Below are 17,136 nucleotides of genomic sequence, written 5' to 3' on the forward strand. Positions count from 1 at the left end.
CTGGTATTCTGTTTAAAGAATTTCACGATCGCAGGGTGTATTTATTTTTTGGATTATGTTTTAATGATAAATTATGTAGTCTAAACATGTTTTGCTTTGTCACCATTAAAAATCAAAACACCAAGACAAGACAAGAGTTTTATCAGCTCCAGGCATCGATACTATAAGATCAATTCTCCGACTCAGATGTGTGGACTTCACGCTGACTCAAATGTGCGTACACGAGCTGAGAGCAGACGTGAGATCTGATCGTACCCTCCGCTCACGTCCAAATTGATAAATGCCGAGGCTTGCGTAGAAAATATCTTATGCCCACTTTACGCTGACTTTCTGACGTACGCTCGTTTGATAAATGAATATGTTTCAACTTTGATAGAATGATCTTTCGTTAATTCCTGGGGGCAAATTTGCAATAAACACTGCTCACTAGCTGCCGAAACCCGGGATCGAACCAGGGACCTTTAGATCTTCAGTCTAACGCTCTCCCAACTGAGCTATTTCGGCCTGATGAGCTGTTCAAAGAGGTCAGAAGTCAGTGTGAGTATACAGGCTAAGATCAGTGACTTTGTCCTCACAGAGCTCACTGCTTTTCAATGTCAGTGTTCATTTACTGTCATTATACAACACGAGGTTACCCAGTGAAATGCAGTTGCCGTCCCTTTATGGTACATAAGTAAACAATAAACAGCTCAGTTATGAAAATCAAACAGATAAAGAAGAGAAGGCTCCTCTCCACAGGACAAATTATTTGTGGTTATTAAAAGAGCTGCACTTTAAATTGTTCTTCAGGTTACAGATTTCAGAGGATGTACACCAGTTCTGTGTATCATAAACAGTTGACCTGCTCTCTCCCCCTAAATATGCCCTGCTGCCACCATATGAAAGGCAAAATGTGGTCTCTTATACCCCCTTTCAACTAATACAAACATAGGACTAGTGCTGGGGCTGGTTTGCATTTCACAGAACTGTTTGCTTTTCCACAGACTAGAGGGCCGCGTTATTACTCTACTGTATATGTCTCCGCTCTCCATCATTATAATTAATCTAATAAAGCATTGAAGCATTTCACATCCATAGTGTGTTTTACAAAGATGGCCATCACATTATTTTAGTTGGTCTTGTTGGTCACGATAATCAGGCATGAAAATGGGTCAGGGGTGAAAAAGGTGAGAAGGATGCGCGAGGGGCGACGTGGTCTCTGTGGTGTGGGGACTCTAGGGCCCCTGCTCCTGCGTTGGTTTTTGTGCAAACTGGGTGCACATGGGGTAATAGGGGTTTGGGGGTTTAAGTATTATGCAAGCCATTTCATGCCAGCCTGTCACTGAGTCTAACATTTACAGTATATGTGGTAAGGGCACCAAAATGGCTTAATGCATAACCCCCACAAGAGATAGGGGACATGCTGAAACTTAACTTGTCTACTTTTCCATCATGATTGTATATTGATGTTTGATTTAGAATCAAAGTTTCCCTTTGCCAATTTCACAGTAGCCAAATCAGTTGAGTGGTTATATCTACCTTTAGTTGTATCAGGCATTAAAATGAACAAGAATGTGTTAGCTGTGGTGTTTTAGCAGCCTGTGGGGACAATGTGAGACGAGTTGAAAATATTTAGCATTGTCCCAGGTCCAAGAAATGTTGTGAGGTTTGACAGTGTTTCAAGAGAGAAAGTCTTGAAATTTGAAATGTATTTGGCCTTCGATGCCGCCAGACAGTCGTGTTACCCTTGATAAAGATGCGACAGTAGTTACTCTCAGTCCTGATCTCTTTCCCGCTGCATCCATGAAAAATAAAATAAAAATTAATTCTGACCCAGCAAAGGCCAAACAACGCCCCCATCCACACACACAGACGCCTCCAGACACACACACACACACACACACACACACACAGCGATGCAGCCATACGCCTGCGTGCCTAAATGAACAATCAACATGCACACAAATGCATATGTGCTCACTCTCATTCACATAAACACGTGTTTGTATGCATGAACTAACACATGGACAACAGAGCTGGAAGAGGGTTTCTGCACATGTATGTAAATGCTCCCAGAACACACACACACAAAAAATACACAAATCAGTGAGACACACCTTAACACACAGATATGGACACAAGAGCACACACACACACACACACACACACACACACACACACACACACAGGGCCCAGGCTGCCTCGCCTGCTCGGCTGGCTGGATCTCTCAGTTGCCATGGTGCCAGTCAGCTGGAGGGAGTGTGAGTGGGCGTCGAGGACGAGGTCTGCTGCTGACTCCTGGCTGGGACACACACACACGCAAGCACACACATACAAATATGCAATCACACACACACACACACACAGTGGCACAAAAATGTATGCAGATATATGAATGAACATGGATGTACAACCATGCATGCAAAAACACTGGGGGTGCTACACAGGGAAACACATACACACACAAACACACAAACATTGAGGAAACACACACACACACACAAAAGGAGGCAGAAGACTGTGCGACCAACCTGCACAAAAACACACAGATATGTGCACACAGGCTCGCAAGCCACAAGTGGATGTATGTGCGTGCGCGCACACACACACACACACACACACACACGCACACACACACACGCACACACACACACACACACACACACACACACAGGGATGAATAAGAGAAATAAGGGAAACATTCCTCACAGTGAACAAAGCTGCTGACGTGCTGCTGGTGAGACACCTCACACTGTTGTTCTTACTGTACTTGTGAGGACCTTCACTGGCTGTGCTTCCATTCAATTTATGAAACAAATTTAAAACTGGTTTGGAACATATAAACCAGGATACAAGGTAGTTTTGTCAGAAGATGGCTCTGATCCATTGGTAAAGAGAGCAGACGAAGTAAAGGTTGTAATACTGTAAATCTGTGGCGTCCTCATTAGAAATATGTTTTGTAGCTCCGTTTTTTAACACAGTATAACATAGTTTAAGTAACGTGTGACATGACCTGTTGTTTTTTACTTTTCCACCTCAGTTATTATGAGGTTTTCATTCACTGGGGTCACAGTTTTGGAGAATTGATGGCCGACCAGTGAACGCTGGCGCAACTAGCTGCCGCTGCTCGCCGGTAACTTTTTAACTTTTAACGTTCCAGGCTGATTTAAGGTCCTATGATCTAATCGGACAGTGTAATTGCCCTCATTCTGGAATACTTTTAAGAATTGCTGGCGCTGTCGTTTACGTGAGCTGTCACTATTCGCTCACCTGTCTTGTCCCGGTGTGATCCTCACCTGGCGTTTTCTGGCCGTCAGCGCTGCCTGAGTCCTCGTCCACAATGTGGGCCGGTAGGACATACATCCTGTTCGTCTGTGTCTGGCTCTTTGTACTGCCCGTCCACCTGCCAGTGGCGGGTCTAATCCAGTACTCGGCCACTGACCTGCTCCGGCTGCGCCATCACCTGCCTGGACCAACGCCAGAGGCTCTTCACCTCCACCCGGACATCATCTTCCACCCCCGCCAGAGATACATCCACCGAGGGTCCCGTCGGAACTTTCAACACAACACCTCAACAGCAATAAAGTCCATCTGGTCCAGTTCCCGACGCCGGACTCGTCGCCCTCCACACTCCACCAGCCGGGCTGTCAACCACAGCGTGTTAGCCCGCCTAGCCCGGCCGGCTAGCACCACCACCAGCTGCGACAGCTCTCCACTCAACTTCGCTCTGCTCAACATCCGCTCACTGACAGGCAAGGGACATCTCATCCAAGACATCATCACAGACCGTAAGCTAGACTTTCTATGTTTAACTGACACGTGGCAACAGCCCCAGGACTACTCCCAGCTCAACGAATCCACTCCTCGTGGGTTTGTTTACATCTGTCAACCCAGCGGCTCTGGTCGGGGAGGAGGTCTCTCAATATTTTATCGCGAGAACTGGAAAGTCTCGCCGGTATCTGTGCCCGTCTCCAGTACGTTCGAGTCCTCTGTCTGTAAGCTGTCTGGTCCCACTCCAACCATCATTGCCACTGTCTACCGCCCCCCAAAACCCAATAGTGACTTTTTAAATTGACTTTGCTGCTTTCCTCACCCATCTATCCTCTCACTCACCAAACATTATACTGCTGGGGGATTTCAATATCCACATGGACAATACCAATCTGCCACTTACCAAAGACTTCACATCCTGCCTAGAGAGTTTTGGATTACAACAACACACCACCATTCCCACACACTCCAAAGGACATATTCTGGACCTAATCTGCTGCTCTGGTGTCACCCCTCTGGACATAACCGCTGATGATCTCCCCATAACCGACCACTTTCTCCTCTCATTTACAGTGAAACTCACTCTCTCCATCTCCAAAACACCACGCCTCATTTTTTACCGGAATATAAAGAATATCAACCCCGCCACTCTCACTTCAATTATTCACTCCTCCGGCCTCCTTGACATCCATAATCTGTCCACTCCCGCTGATCTGGTTTGTCATTACAACAATGGACTCCACAACATTCTCGATTCTCTTGCTCCATTAAAAAACAGATCCGTCTCCTTCACCGTCTCCGCCCCCTGGTTCACCCCCGATCTCCGTCTCATGAAAACCAAAGGTCGGCAACTTGAAAGACTCCACAGGAAAACTGGTCTCACCATACACAAAGAAATCTACAATAACCACATATTACACTATAAGGACTCCATTGCCAGCACAAAAACCCATTACTACTCCAGTTTAATCACTGCAAATGAAGGAAACTCCAAGTCACTGTTCTCTCTACTCAACAATACCACCAAACCCCAGGACTCTCTCCCCCCTCACTTATACACAACCTCCTCCTGCAATGCCATCATGTCCTTTTTCACAGATAAAATCAAGAACATCCACCAGAACCTCGCATCACTGCCTCACCTCAGCACCTCAGCTGACCTTCCCCCACCCACACACCCACTCTCCTCCTTCCAGCTCCCCACTCTCTCAGAAATCTCAGAACTCATCCGGACATCCAAGCCATCCACCTGTCAATTGGACCCCCTGCCCACACAACTTGTTAAAGCCTGCCTCCCTTCTCTGGTCCCCCTCATTTCTGCCATCATCCACTCCTCTATCACCACTGGAACCGTCCCTACACCCTTCAAAACTGCTGCCATTACCCCAATCCTGAAAAAACCTGGCGCTGACCCATCCAACTTCAACAACCTCCGCCCTATCTCCAATCTACCCTTCATCTCCAAAATCCTGGAAAAAACTGTTGCCTCACAGCTCCACTCTCACCTATCCCACAATAATCTCTATGAACAGTTCCAGTCTGGTTTCCGCCCACTCCATAGCACTGAAACAGCACTCATCAAAATCACCAATGACCTCCTTATGGCATCTGATTCTGGACTCCTCACCATCCTCATCCTCCTCGACCTGAGTGCAGCTTTCGATACCATCTGTCACACCACCCTCCTCAGCAGGCTTTCTTCCATTGGCATCACCCACACCTCCCTGGACTGGTTCACATCATACTTCTCTGGCCGCACTCAGTTCATTCAACTCAAGTCGCACAAATCCATCCCTTCCTCCGTCACCTCAGGTGTGCCCCAGGGCTCTGTCCTGGGGCCCCTCCTCTTCATCATCTACCTCCTTCCCCTCGGCAATATCTTCCGCAAATTCAACATTCACTTCCACTGCTATGCCGATGACACCCAGCTCTACCTCACCACTAAACCCTCGTCCTCTCTTCCACCTACCTCCCTCACCGATTGCATCTCTGAAATAAGAACCTGGTTCACCTCAAACTTCCTTAAACTAAACAGTAATAAAACAGAGGTTCTCCTCATTGGTACAAAATCCACTCTATCCAAAACTGACAGCTTTTCCCTCAACATTGACAACTCCTCTGTTTCACCATCCCCCCAGGTTAAGAGTCTGGGTGTCATCCTGGACAGTACACTATCCTTTCAATCCCACATCAACAACATTACCCGGTCTGCCTACTTCCATCTACGAAACATCAATCGCCTCCGCCCCTCCCTTACCCCCCACACTGCTGCCATCCTCGTCCACAGCCTCGTCACTTCCCGTCTGGATTATTGCAACTCTCTCCTCTTTGGCCTCCCTCAAAAATCACTCCATAAACTTCAACTGGTCCAGAATTCCGCTGCCCGCATCATCACCAGAACCGCCTCTATCCACCACATCACTCCTGTCCTCCAACAGCTCCACTGGCTCCCGGTTCAGTTCCGCATTCAATACAAAGTCCTCCTGGTAACTTTCAAGGCTGTCCACAACCTCGCCCCCCCATATCTGTCTGACCTCCTCCATGTTCCCACTCCCTCCCGCTCCCTCAGATCCTCTTCCTCAATACACTTGTCTGTCCCCTCCGCCCGTCTCACCACCATGGGGAGCAGAGCATTCAGCCGCTCTGCTCCCCGCCTCTGGAACTCACTACCACCCCAACTCAGGAACATTGACTCACTCCCCCATTTCAAATCACAACTCAAAACACATCTGTTTAAAACTGCTTATTCCGTCTGATGACTTTTACCCTGTCCAATATTGTATTGTATTGTTATTAATTCTGTGTATTTTATTGTATTTTATTGCTGTTTCTTTTTTATCCTTTGTATGGTGTCCTTGAGTGCCAAGAAAGGCGCCTCCAAATAAAATGTATTATTATTATTATTATTAAAATTGTGCTATCAGTCATTTTTTATGAGTTACAGACATTTTCTTCTCACATAAATATTTAATTTGTGAATTAAAGTTTTTGCGTCTAAAGTAAACCTGTGAGCATATGTAATCGTATCTTTCTTCATACTTAGAGGTGAAAATAGAGGCACAAATATTTCCTGTCAAACTGCTAAGCATACAGAGGGGCCGGGCCTTGTGGGCAGATTCTGATAGGTAGGTTTTTCATTCCTCCATATAGGAAATTTGCAAAAAAAAAGCAGCTCTCCAGCTGCCGAAACCTAGGATTGATTCAGGGACCTTTAGATCTTCAGTCTAACACTCTCCCAACTGAGCTATTTCAGCCTGAAGCAAGAAAAAGGTCAAAGGTCAGTCTGATTATAAAGATATAGAACTATCTATTACAAATCTGTTTATTCTACATGTGTCATTTAAAATAAAGCGTATGCACTGACCAGATCCTTTTAACAGAAACATTAAATTCTGAGACGAACAGTCATGGGTTTTCCCTGCCATTATACGGCTTAGGCGCGGCGCCCAAGCATTTTTGCCTGCCGCCTAAGAGGAAAAAATAGAGCAGGTGAGCAAAAATAAATAAGAGTCGCATTGCGCCCCATTGATCTTTTACACGTTGCCGGGTATTTCCAAAAACGGCCATTTCACCTTCTCTGTTTAAAAAAACCCTGTTTACACCTATCTGTTTTCAGAAAAGTTTTCGTTCACCCGCCGTGTGTGTCTGGGTCTGTGTCTGTGTGTGTGTGTGGGTGTGTGTGTGTGACGGTGTGTGAGTGGGCGGGACGGAGTGAGGCGAGTGCGCACGCTAGTGCGAGCCACAACAACACAGAGTGAAAAGCTTTTAATGGAGTACCAGAAAACGTCTGTCATCAGAATATCACCAAGGAAGTCCTGGTGAGTAACATTAGCCAAGCTTACACTTAAGGCTGGGCAAATAACCGAAAATATACCGAAACCATCGGTTATGGTTATCACTTTCCCCTGCTACCTGTGTCTCTGACAGCAGCAGCTCCACCGCTGAGGAGAGGAACAGGCTGCTTACGTCAGCTAGTGCTTGGTCCTTTCGATGGGGCACTACTATAGCTTTATTCCGCTTTACTGTTAGTTATAAAAAATGTAAATGTAATGTGAAATGTTAAAATATGAAAAGGCGTTGCTGCGTTAGTAAGTTTCTATAGTATGCTGTTACTTTAGCCAGCATAGCTGCGGTCGAGTGAGGTAGGGAGCTAATGAAGCAGGGTTCGTACACTTTTTTAGCAATGGTTATCCATAACTTTTCAATGACTTCTCCATAACCTTTCAATTAATTTTCAAGACCAAAAAATTTACGCATTTCAGAAAAAAACTCTGGAAGAGGCCATGAAGTGGCTGATAAGTCCAGATGCCATGGAGCTCTTCCCTCAACTGAGTCTAGCTGCTACTATAGCACTCACTGCCCCAGTTCAGACTGCAGACGTGGAGAGGCTCTTCTCAGCCCTCAAGCGAGTAAGAGATTTTATATGAAAATATCATTATTCAAATAAGGAAATTACACAAATTAAGATGCTGATTTTTAAGGTTAATCTAATTTTTAGGTGATGACACCTCTGCGAAACAGGCTGACAGATTGCCACTTAGATGTCTGCCTCCGGGTGGCAATTGATTAAGTTTGTTCAGCGGTTCTACAGGACCAATTCAGCCAGAAGAATTAAATGTTCAAAAGGGGGCTGTGAATTGTGCAAATAAAGTTTGAATTACAACTTAAGCAAATTGAGTCTGTTTTTTTAGTTACCTATAGTAATGATAGTGGTCAAAATTATGTGAAATTGCACAGTTTTTGGTCAAAAAAAGCTTTTTTTTTTTTTTTTTAAATGTAAGGCCGAGGAAAGCTAACCCCACTGCTTCAGCTGCCCACCCACCTAAGACCTCTAAACCAGTGTATAAGTGTATCACCGGCGCTGCTCAATTACGTGCGCCGCTGCTGAAATTTCACAGGGTCTTTAATATCAATGCGCCACTAGTGATTTATATTCACACTGTGTGAGCAAACACAACACACAAAGTTATTTCTACTTGTTTTGAGTCATCAACGAGCGCATTCAATTCTGTCGGACCCTCTTAGGACATGAATGTAAAAGGTAACGTTCAAGCTCATACATGGTCTATATAGCGAGTAGCGCAGGTAATGTAACGTAACGTCAACGTAATAGCGTAGCTTCTTAGGGTAGTCAATGTCAGTTTACAGTCAGTCTATCTTTTGGGTCACTTGAGCCGGTCCCAAGGCCGGATTACGGAGGAGGGTTGAAATTGTGACAGAAGACAGTGAAGTTCTAAACATATTTAGGGTGTTTTTTACTCACTTTTTGTCTTCCCCACAACGTTATTCCTCTCTCCTACAACGTCCATTACAAGTACATGCACATGGTAAATCATGCAAATTAGGCGATGACATCATTTAGCGACTTTGATCGACTTTTTTGACAGCCAATAGCTACTTTCCTTACTGAGGAGTTGGTAACACTGCTCATGGCCGTGGACACAGCATCATCGCTGCTGAAAAAAATTCTAGGGGAAACACTGTATATAAAATATTCACTGAAAATCTGTTAACACAGAGCAGAGAGGAGAGGACAGGAGAGGACAGGCTTTTTACACAGAGCAGAGAGGAGAGGACAAGACCATGGCCCAACCTGTGTTGACTTGGTTTAAAATGACAAAAGAAGGATTTAACGCAGGTCAAAAATTCCAGTTATGTCAAACTGCTCAGTATGCAGAGAGAGCAAGCTGTGTCCACCCTGGTCTGTGTTTCAAATTTCATAGATATCGGTCATTCCTAGGAGCACATTTGCAATAAACACAGCTCAACAGCTGCCAAAACCCAGGATCGAACCAGGGACCTTTAGATCTTCAGTCTAACGCTCTCACAACTGAGCTATTTCAGCCTGATGAGCTACTCAAAGAGGTCAGACGTCAATGTGAGTATACAGGATAAGATCAGTGACAGAGCTCACTGCTCTTCACTGTAAGAGTTAATCTACTGTCATTATACAACACAAGGTTACCCAGTGAAATGCAGTTGCAGTCCCTTTATGCTACACAATCAAACTAGGCTAGAGTCAGAAGATGGCGCTGCAGACAACGCAAGGTTACCAAATGAAATGCAAGAACATTTTTGGTTATTAGAAAAGTGGACATTTCAAAACTTTAGGTAAATATCAGTTTATAATAACACATCATCAGCAATAACCTTTCATTTCTGTACTTATTTCATTTCAATTTCACCTCATACGTATCTATACTGTTTGTAGTAAATAAGTAAATTACATTATTCCCTGATAGAATAAGGATATCATGATATTCTTTTATTAGAGCTGCGATAATTTGTCAACTCATCGATTGGTGGATTGACAGAACAACAATCACCAACTATTTTGATAAATGATCAATTATTAAAGTCAGTTCTGTGTAAAAACGGCCGAAGATGCTCTTTCAACAATGGAGATTTCATGATTTTCTCTGTTTTACCATATTATTCTGAATATCTGGGCTTTGGGAATAACAAAACAAGACATTTAAGGTGCCAGCTTGGACTTTGAAGAACCAAGGATGTACATTTCTTCACATTTTTCTGACATTTTGTAGTCAATTCCTTGATTAATCAAAAATAAAAATAATCTTTACAACCCTGATTCCAAAAATAGCCTTAAACCTAAATTAAACAGACTTGTTGGGTGTCTACGATTCAAATTTTCCTGTTTTTAATATTTTATAGCTTGATGACGGACACTGAATGCATAAAATCTTTTCAGTGCCAACACCAATTGTGTTGCGAACAAGCTGAAAACAAGTCTCAAGTCGCTCTGTAAAAGGGGGTCACACTGCGTGGTAATATATGAGAGACACTAAATGTAAAAGAGATTAATGAAATTCAATTAATGTGACACACTTCAACTCACAGGCAGAAGATGGGGTGGTGTTAATTATTAAATGAAATAGCACTCGACCGCTCAACTGGAAAAGTGATGGAAAAAAATGTTTTATATGAAAAAGACAATTACTGTACATTGCAAATCACATTAAATCTCAAATATTAATATTATCACACTCTACGTCTGTAGAGGGCAAAACACATCAAAAACAGGACAAGCGGCCTTCTAAAATTAAAAAAAATATTTTTAACAGTTTTAATAGAAAGTGAACATTATCGTTTTCATGAGTTAGTGCGGGGGAAGACTTTTTAATAAGACTGCACACATTTTAGCTGTATGTATTTATTTTATTGTTTTAAAGATCAGCGTTACTGAAATATTAACAGATGCTTTTCCAGCAAGAAATTTGTTGTTTAAAGGAATTTTGGAAAGTGGTCACTAAAGATTGCAAGAGAAGATACCTACAGTGTAGGGCTGAAAAAAATAACATTATTTTCATTATTTCCAACTAATGTATTGATTGTTTAGTCTGACAAAAGTGTGACAATATGTTTACTTTAATTGTACTAAGGCAGAGGTGATGTCTTCAAGTTGTTTGTTTGGTCTGATCGACAGTACAAAACACAAAGATGATCCATTTACAATTAAATTACCAGAACATTTTTCGATTATTTGGCTTTAAATCAGACTGAAGAAATGAATCAATTGTCTAAATTATTGCTATTATTTTTCTGCTAATCCATGAAGGAATTTATCAACATTTCTGCTCTGAAACTGCAAGAAAAACCGACATTGCATCTAAATGTAATCTAGTGCTGATGTGGTGATAAATCAACTGTTTTATGCATTAGTTTAGCATTAAATATGTTACGAGAGTTAACTTATCTATGTAATTTGAAATAATCTAGCATTGACCTTTACACACAGGAAACAAAGTGATCTGGTGAGTGAAAGTCCTGTGCTTGATTGAATAAAAATGTATTTGTGATATGTCGAAAACAAACATAATTCATGAGAAAATATGTTTACTGCAAACTGACGATTCAGTTCGTTGTATAGGAACGCGATTTTTAGGAGACCCGGAAAGTTGCTGACTGAAGTGCTGAAAAAGTGCTCATTATTTCCATCTTAGGCCCTGTTCACACGAGGACGGTCTGAACAGAAGACGCAAAAGTGGCGTCGCGTCTTCACTTTTTATTCCTCGTTTAGACGAGCATTTTCACGAGGAAATCTGCGTGCATACGGTGTCGCAAAAGTGTGTGAAATTCGATTGTATGCATGCCAGGCGGCATCACTTAAAGCGATAAGAGCATCTTTGGGCATGCAGAAGTTTTCACGCCACACATTTTCATCAGCTACTACTTCCACAAAGTTATCCACCATCCACTAGATCTCCCAGGTCTCGTTCACAGCCGTCTGGCTCGCCTCCGACGAATTGCTGCATCCAAAATGTGATGGAGGTAATTACAGATCCTTCTCTGTTCACTAATACTATCTCTACATATCCTGTACATTTGGTGGAAAGACTCCTGTAAGTTTATTAGAGCTGTCAGAGCAGCTTGAAGGTCCGACGCGTGGAAATAATACCACGTTTGTTTATTTTCCTGTACTGGAGCATGTATGTGACGTAAACACATACGTGACGTGAGCAGATCTGAGCAGAGTTTTGCGTCTTGTCAGTGTAGACGGACACGCTACGGCGGAGCGTATTTAACTTTTCCACTTTGGAAGGTGGTTTCAGATTTTTGCGTCTTTAAGCCCCCAAAACGCTGTCACTGTCTAAACGAAAGGCACTTCCGATAAAATATTTTGTTGTTTTTACCCACGAGCGTCCTCGTGTAAACGGGGCCTTAGTCACGCCTCCAACAGGGCCATGTGACTTTCATGACCACTGATAAGAACTGCGTGGGTATAAAGGTACGATTCTCACTCAGTCGCCTATCTCTTTCATGTGTTTCAGCTCTCGGTCTCTTCCCTCTTCATAAAAACCTCCTCTGCTGTGTTTCTCTCCTCAGAGAACAGACAAACCACAGCCATCTGGTTGTGTTCAGATAAGCCCCGTAGATGTGGAGTTGTGTCTTTATGTGGCCACAGCTTAGAATACACACACACACGTTCAGTTTACTCGTGCAGCCTACACATCTTTTCAGAAGATCCAACAGCTCTCAAAGGAAGACTCCCCAGAAAGAGAGTCCGTCTCCGGGGAATTAGGAGGAGAAATGTAGTGTTTATTTTTCACATCATACTTTGGGTTCTTTCACATGAATGCTGGTGTACAGTAAACATGCAATCTGCACAGAAAAAGAGTAGCTTTCAGACACTGAGCCGCATTTCCTCTCATAAGAGAGATGTTTTTCAAATGTATCATGGCTTTAAAAAGCATCTCGTCCCTTTCATCTGCCTCTTTCTTTCATTGCTGAAGTGTAGCAAACAAGAACCAATAAGGGCTGGTGGCTTTTAGCTGATTTCACCTGTCATAAAGGACACATTCTCTCAGTGTACATATGCCATGAACACAAGAAAAGTGGATACATACACAGAAACAAAACCTTGTGTCATCAGCCCTGAAAACATATTAACTTTCTAGTGAACAAACACATCATTTGCCAAAGTGCAAAAACTGTTTTGAATGGTTCGCCAGGTATACTTTTACAGCTGTTTACCCTCTGGAGCCCAAAACCAGCTGACGTGTTTAAAATGTATGTTTTCAATTTTTTTAATATAAGCCAAAAATACACCATTTTATCATTGAAAGAAATTGGCACTATCGTTCAAGTTTGAACTATCTGACGGCCCTTGAATGGATCATATCAACAAATGCTTCCATGGAGAAAGTGACCAAAATGAAGCTTCAAATAGTAATATTTCTGTCAAAAATCACTTCATTCTAGATGTGTCATTTAAAACATGTCCAAAAATAAAGGGTGTGCACTTACCCGATCCTGTTAAAAACATTATATTCAGCTCCTCAGAGATGTTGATTCTGCTGAGACAAACGGTCGTGACAAATGTAGGGGTATCTGCTTCAGATACACATTGCCTCCAGCAGGGGTACCAAAATATTTAGAGGTAAAGCTAATTTAGGTCAATTTTGCTATCAGAAATTGACTAAATTAATATTTAATACTTTAAATGAATTAAAGTTGGTTTTGGGGCACCACCTATTCACTTAGGAATAGGAAAAGATAGCAAATCATAGTTAATCAGTCTCTTGAAGTTAACAAATTATCAATTTGGAACATTGATTATTAATTATGAATATAATTATAATCGAATTACCTTATTAATATTTAGTAACGGTTTAAGGAATTTTGAGTTCTTTCCATAGCAGAGGTTAGCAAATCACTCATTCATGTGCAACATTAAAGGGAGAAGCATATTAATCCAAAAACATATTTATTCTAAATAAGTAAAGCAAACAGAACACACAATAACTAATCTAAAAGACTATTTACAGTGGAAATGTGGGTGAGAAAGAATGTGTAACAAAATGGCTGCCGAAAAGCGGTCATTTAACTAAATCAAAATGGTGGAAGCCCTTTGTTCTTGAAGAACAATAGACCATGCGGTCTTGAAGGTCTATGTGTTGTATGAAGCCAGATTAAAAGTATATTTCATGTGGATTAGTGTGTGAGCAAATCAAATGAGTTATAGTTAGTTTACATGTACAACTTGAGATATGTAGAGCAACATTAATCATACAACTTCAAGTAATCTAACTACACAAAATATCCCAACAAATATACTTAAACACACAACGGATCAACACCATTGATTAAAGCTTAACAAACTTGTTCTTGCTTACTAACTGCCCAGTACTATACCACAGAGTCCAGAGTTGAAAGGGAAAGCAGAAATCCTTTTGGAGAAGAATCTGGTTCCTGGTTGGGTTTTGGTGGTTGTAGCGCTGGTTGCTGTTGGCTCCAGAAGCTTGGTGAGGGTCTCTGTGATTATGTCCAGTATAGATCACAGGCAGGAAACTTAGAAGCGTGGTGGTGGGCCCACTTGGTTTGGGGCCTCACCAGCCTTCCCTTAGAGCTGGAGACAGAGGGAAGATGTCTGATCTTCCTCCTGGAAGATCAGACCAGGACAGCAGGCATGCTGTTCCTCGGGGAGTCGAGAAGAGAAGAGAGAGAAGGGGTGGCTGCAGGACACTTTTGTGTCTCAACCTGGAAGTTGTATTTCCTGTTGGTATCAGCCAATGAGACGCCTTTAGGTATCTCCAGATACCTGTGGGGGTGGGGGTCGTTTGTCTTTGTTTGGAGGGGGACAAAGAACGACCTCCATCTTGAAGTAGTTGAGTTGAGTAGCTGTGACCCCTACACAAATATTCACTGAAAATCTGTTCTTGCTCTGGGAGCAAATTTGAAAACAAAAAAAATACAGCTGCATAATTGCCAAAACCCAGGATCGAACCAGGGACCTTTAGATCTTCAGTCTAACACTCTCCCAACTGAGCTATTTCGGCCTGGAGGATACCAAATGGATCAGTATCAGTAAACGGGATAAGATCAGTGACTTTGTACTCACAGAGCTTACTGCTCTTCACTGTCAAGGTTCATTTACTGTCATTATAAAACACAAGGTTACCCAACAAAATGCAGTGATAGATTCTGTTGAGACGAACAGTCACATGACAAATATTCAATGAAAAACAGAAACAACTGCAGGCTTTTTACACAGAGTAGAGAGGAGAGGACACAGAGTAGAGGCTGTAAAAACTTGTGATTCATATCTTTACGATGTTAACATTTTTGAGTTTTTCCACTTCTAGCCATAACTGTGCTGATACCATACAGCTGCTGGACTTATGCATATATTGCAGTAAAAATAAGGCAGGGGTCAGTAAAATGTCCTGAAATCGTTTGGGGTTTAGAAGGTTAATATATAGCTTGGTGTCCCACCCAAGTACAGTCTATGCGTCTGTATTTTAGGTAGGATTTAGCACCATGATGCCGTCAGCACAGGTTGCTGATGTAGGCTGCTTTTTAATGTGTGATAATGACAAATGCCAGTTCATAAAGCGGGCATATAATCAAACCGCTACAAGCTTGTGCACCGGAACGACAAAACCAGACAGTTACTGAACTCTACAAGTTGCTGCTCCACATCAGTTAAAATCTGCATTACTCTGTACAGCATATTTACCAGCCTGCTGCAGAACACACACACTTTCTACACTGCACACACACTCACATTGACTCCCACTGCTAACATATAGCATACATTAATATGGTTCTCTGGACAGTAATGAGCCGCTGGATGTAAAGCATGTTTATTCATCCTGTGGACTCTGTTTTATGTCCACAAACGCAGCTCGCTGCTGAGGTCTGACCCGCCTGCTGTCAACAAACGAGCAGCACGATGCAGCCACGTACACTGGCGTTTAACCAAGACACACACTTTGACATGTTCGACTTCTAAATCACCTGTTAGAGCAAGTTCTGTTTTGTCAAAACTCTGCTGTCTTTCTGTCACAATTGAGTGCACACACTTCTTCCAAATACCTTCACACAGATCCCCAATGCACATACAGCACGCACGCACACAGAGTAATGAGCCGCTGTATGTAAAGCATGTTTATTCACCCTATGGAGACTGCTTTGCGTTCATGAATGCAGCCCGCTGGTGAAGCGTGACCTGCAGCGATTCCCCGCCTGCTGTCAAGATGCAGAAGGCCCACAAACACACAGGAAACTGAATTAACATATAGATCTACAGTCAAGTTCACTGTCAGACGCGTCTTTGGTAGTTGTCTGTTATTTTACTCTTAACTAACATATATAGGGACATGGCAGCATTAGGGTAAATTATTTCAGTGAGACTACCTGGTTAAATAAAGTCAGAAAACCAGACAGGATTTAAAAGAAATCCAAAGTTTACCCAATTTCTTTGGAAGTGACCATTTAGGAGAATGCAACCAAAATACTGTTGTAGTCATCTGCAGTACAAACAACTGGATTAAATATGACAGGTCCGATCTGCCCATAAAGCAGTATTTACTGCATATTCTTCAGATATCATGACATTGAGAAAACAGACAAGAAACCCCTTTGTAAAAAATACAATACCAGTATGGTATGCAGCACATAACTTTGCTGATGAAACAATAACTTTGTCACAATTTACACCTATCTGGGGCAACAGACTATTCAAACCTGGTAGATTGGATGGGGTAATCAAATTATGGGCAGAGAAAGGAATTGGGACCGTTTCGGAACTTTATTTTGAAGGTACCCTTCTCAGATTTGTTCAACTTTCTCATAAGTACAGAGTTCCTCAAAAACATTTTTTCAAATATTTGCAATTAAGAAGTTTTATAGCATAAAAAAATAAGACATTCATGGCATACATTCACACCCCCACTATCAGTGATTAATAATTTGATTGGTAAAAAACACATATCTAGATTCTATAACCTTTTGGAATCCAGAAGATGCTAAAACTTTTTAGATGGTGTGCCTATTGTAACCTTATGGATTGATTAGACATGCACAGGGGCTTCAATTAAGGAGGCCACAACAGTCAGTGTGGGTCAAACACATGCCATTTAT

The 17,136-nt window shown here is 42.4% G+C and overlaps 3 non-coding genes across 3 annotated transcripts; all 3 read right to left on the reverse strand.

Annotated features, from left to right (window-relative positions):
* Positions 1–431: 431 nt before the first annotated feature.
* trnaf-gaa (transfer RNA phenylalanine (anticodon GAA)) lies at positions 432–504 on the reverse strand. The gene has a single exon. It is a non-coding gene; the product is annotated as a tRNA-Phe (tRNA).
* Positions 505–9,522: 9,018 nt separating this feature from the next.
* On the reverse strand, positions 9,523–9,595 carry trnaf-gaa (transfer RNA phenylalanine (anticodon GAA)). The gene has a single exon. It is a non-coding gene; the product is annotated as a tRNA-Phe (tRNA).
* A 5,382-nt stretch (positions 9,596–14,977) lies between these two features.
* On the reverse strand, positions 14,978–15,050 carry trnaf-gaa (transfer RNA phenylalanine (anticodon GAA)). The gene has a single exon. It is a non-coding gene; the product is annotated as a tRNA-Phe (tRNA).
* Between the last annotated feature and the right edge of the window lie 2,086 nt (positions 15,051–17,136).

This window comes from Centropristis striata, chromosome 5 (assembly GCF_030273125.1).
Source record: "Centropristis striata isolate RG_2023a ecotype Rhode Island chromosome 5, C.striata_1.0, whole genome shotgun sequence".
Classification (NCBI taxonomy): domain Eukaryota; kingdom Metazoa; phylum Chordata; class Actinopteri; order Perciformes; family Serranidae; genus Centropristis; species Centropristis striata.